This window comes from Agelaius phoeniceus, chromosome 21 (genome assembly GCF_051311805.1).
Source record: "Agelaius phoeniceus isolate bAgePho1 chromosome 21, bAgePho1.hap1, whole genome shotgun sequence".
Taxonomy (NCBI): Eukaryota; Metazoa; Chordata; class Aves; order Passeriformes; family Icteridae; genus Agelaius; species Agelaius phoeniceus.
Window position 1 is genome coordinate 4,632,130 of NC_135285.1, and position 3,643 is coordinate 4,635,772.

Sequence of the window (3,643 nt, forward strand, 5' to 3'; positions counted from 1 at the left end):
ATTTCCTTCTTTTTGGTGGGAATTAAACTGAATTTTGAACACCAAACAATTACTGCAAAGCTTTAGGCAAAGACAGAATGTGATATATAGAAAAGTAGATCTTTTATTTAGTTTGTCTGATACTGTGTGAATAGGAGGGTGGCTCATTCCTGCCACTATTGAGCCATCCCACACCTACTGATTTCACAGCTCTTTTCTTTGCAAAATTTACTTGGGCTGTGAAAACACCAGGAAGTGCAAGGAGACATTTTTGAGAAGGCCCAGAGGACCCTACAGGACCCCTTGTTCAGCTCCTGCTTGCACTGGTTTGTGGTCACTGTTAGTGCTGCTTGTTTGTACTTTGAGGAACTCCAATTCCCAGCTGGGAACTGAGAAAGAAACCAGAAAGGACTAGTTAATAAAGGAACAAAGGTCCCTGACCTCTTCAGCAGTTTCATACACATATAAATATTTCTCCCAGCTCCAGAAGGAGCCAAGAATCAATACTTAATGTGTTGTAATATACCTCAGTGGAAATAATACACCCAATATTCAAAGCACAATCTCTCACTCAGGTGTCAAAATGCCTGGTTAAAGCATTTTCTTCCATCTCCTCTTAAGATCCACATTTTGGAAAGGTGCCTCAGCACATCTCCAACAATGATTTATCCTCCTGCTCTATTCAAGGAAATAAAGTGACTTCAGCCTCCTTGTTTAACAAAATAAAATAAAATCAGACACAAATCCAACCTGGCAGGATAAAAAAATATATGTACATATAAAGAGAGAAGTTCTGCTTTAGAGGAAGAATATGAAATTATATTGTAAATTAAATTACAGGAACAGGGAATAATATGAACTGAAAAAAAGATTAGATCCAAGGCTGAGTTTCAATCATTGGCTTTCCTGGATTTTACTGGGCCCATGAGTCTGGCTCAGCTGCCCTCAGACACACACAAGGGTCTGGTTAATTCATCTCTTCCTTCTTCTGTAATAAATATGACTGACAAAGAGGAGAAGAAAAACAGGAGGAGGAGGAGGAGGAGAAACCTGCTTCAGATTGAAGCCTGGTGGAGCTGGAGGGCAGTGGCACCACTGCTGGGAGGGATGGGAGGGGGTTTTTCCTGGAGCCACCCTTGGGAAGCTGCCTTGTGGGCAAGGGGATGCTGAGGCACTCTGGGCAAGGTGGGAGGAAAGGGAGAAAGAGAGTATTAATTATCCAGACAAGGTAATTAATAGGGAATTGGAAGGGAAGGGGCTGAGCAAACGAGCAGCGTGTGGAGGAAGGTGAAGCAGCTGCAGGTACAGAGCAGGGGCAGTTCAACAGGCAGGTACTGAACCCAATATAGGGAAGGGCCAGGGAGAGGCTTCTGCACCTTTTGTGCTGTGTGGGGAGGGGACCAGGGACACCTGGCAGGCTGCTGTGGAGAAATGAAGGCAAAATTTTACATCTTATTTCTCTTAAAGGCCTCTCCGACTCAGCTGTACTTAAATTTTCCTACAAAGGGAAATGAATGCTTGATTTGGGATCTCAAATAGAAATATCTGCTTGTCAAGGAAGCTGAGCACCTCAGCAGGGATATGCAGGGCTTTGAACACCTACTCCATTCTAGAGGGCAGCCAAACTCTTTCCTAGGGGAGCTGCCTGAGAAAAAGAAGGGGTAAATGAACATATAACATTTGGATCAATTCACTGGGATGTGTTCATCTCCTAGAAAGAGATGTGAGGGGCAGGCCACCTTCCAGTGCTGGCTTCAGGTCATTCTCAGGGCTTATCTGAAGGCACAAAAAGGCCACTGTGCTGGTCTGAGCCATTGTAAACATGAGGCCATGATGTAATAGTGACTCTGGTTAGGTTTTCTTCCAGTGAGGAAGAAAATTGACTTTATTTTTTTCAATTTTTGCTGTTCTGGAGAGCACCCTCTGTTCCAGAGAGCAGAAACACCTGAGCTGCTGCACACAGGATGCACCTGAGTCTTCAGCCATGAGACAGGGAGACTCACTCCAGGTGGATTTTGGAAACCAATCCTGGTTCCCTTCCATCCCTCTGCTGGCAGAGCAGATGGGGGAACCCTTCCACAGACTCCAGCAGAAGAACAGTTTTGCCTCAGCTATTCTTGAGCTTTATTTTAGTGCTTTGAAAGCTGCTTTCTGCCCAGAAATGAAGCCACCCAGTCCCCTGCAGGTGCCTTTGTGCTCCTGGCTTGTCAGGATTCAGGACATCCCTCTGCCTGTCCTGGATTGCCAGAACCCCTGCCTGGGGGCTCAGAGACCCTGGCACAGAGCCCAAGACACCTGTGGGTTTGATTATGACCCATGGAAAAAATTACCAACCTTAGATGAGGATCTGCAAGCCACTAAAGTCTAAGTAGAATGACAGTTAGTTTGTCACAGGGTGAAAAATTGACTTTTTGGGGTTTTAGAATGGGGGTTCAGGGGGCAAGATGGAGGAATGTGGGCGTGTCCAGCCTTTCTCCTTCTTCTTCTTGGCCTCCATCTTCTGCTGTGATGTTGGCACTTTGGGATTGGTTTAGAGTAGAAGCTCAGTGTCTAACACAGGTGATAGGTATTGGAAAGTTATGGTAAATATTGTACACGTAGTTTTTAGTATAAAAAGATAACACTGCCCTGAGGGCGGCAGAGTGCCTCTGTCTGTCCTGCTAAACAGGCCTCAGCAGGCCAGAGAAAGAATTTTATAGGTAAGAAATGAGAGGAATAGCAGATTTGTATTTACAAACAAGCTGTGGGTCTGCTGGTAGATAAAACCAGCACTGGGAGATAAAAGAAACAATGGGAAGGATTCCACTGATTGATGAATGGAAAAAGATATTTGCTTTTACAAATAAACTTTAGGTTTGCTGATAAAGGAAATTAGACATTGAGAGATGAAAGAAACAATGGGAAAGAAAAACCTCTAAATTCTGTAAGAATTGAAAATTAAAAGGAGGGTTATACATTAGAGGGGAATCTTTGGTATCAGGTGTATTGGGAAGTCTGAATCTCTCAGGTACCTCAGCCAATGGGGAAAAACCCCTAAATTCCATAAGAATTAAAAATTAAAAGGTAGGGTTATACATTAGAGGGAAATCTTTGGTATCAGGTGATTTGGGAAGTCTGCACATCTCAAGTACCTCAGCCAATGGGGAAAGAGAGAAGGGAAATGTGGCTGGGAAATTGGGATAAAAAGGAGGCTGCATCCTACAAAAATCTGAGAGACCCCAGGGGAATGCCCCATGGCCTCTCCCTTGATTGGAATAAAGCCGAAAGGACTCCTCTGTCTCCTTTTTGGACATAAACCTCTGGTGTTTGTGGATTAATTTTCCTAACAGAAACAACAAAAAAACCCTGAGACCAAGAACTGAAGATTTCTGACTCTTGTTTTTTTGACTGCTGGGCTGGGAAAAGAGACTTTCTAACACATCCTGGGGTCACTGTGAGCAGCAGAGATCCCGAGGCTGGCTGGAAGGTGGGCAGCAGCACCATGGGCTGAAGGGATGCCAAGGAGAGAGAGGCAACTTTCCCCCAGGGAGGTGCCAGCCAAAGGGGGCTGGCACTGCAGCTCCATCCAGGAGAATGAAATGAAAGGAATAAATAAAGGAGGCACAGCGCGTCCTACAAACAAGAACATGTGTCTGCATTTATTAACATTTCCAGCGCGGATTTA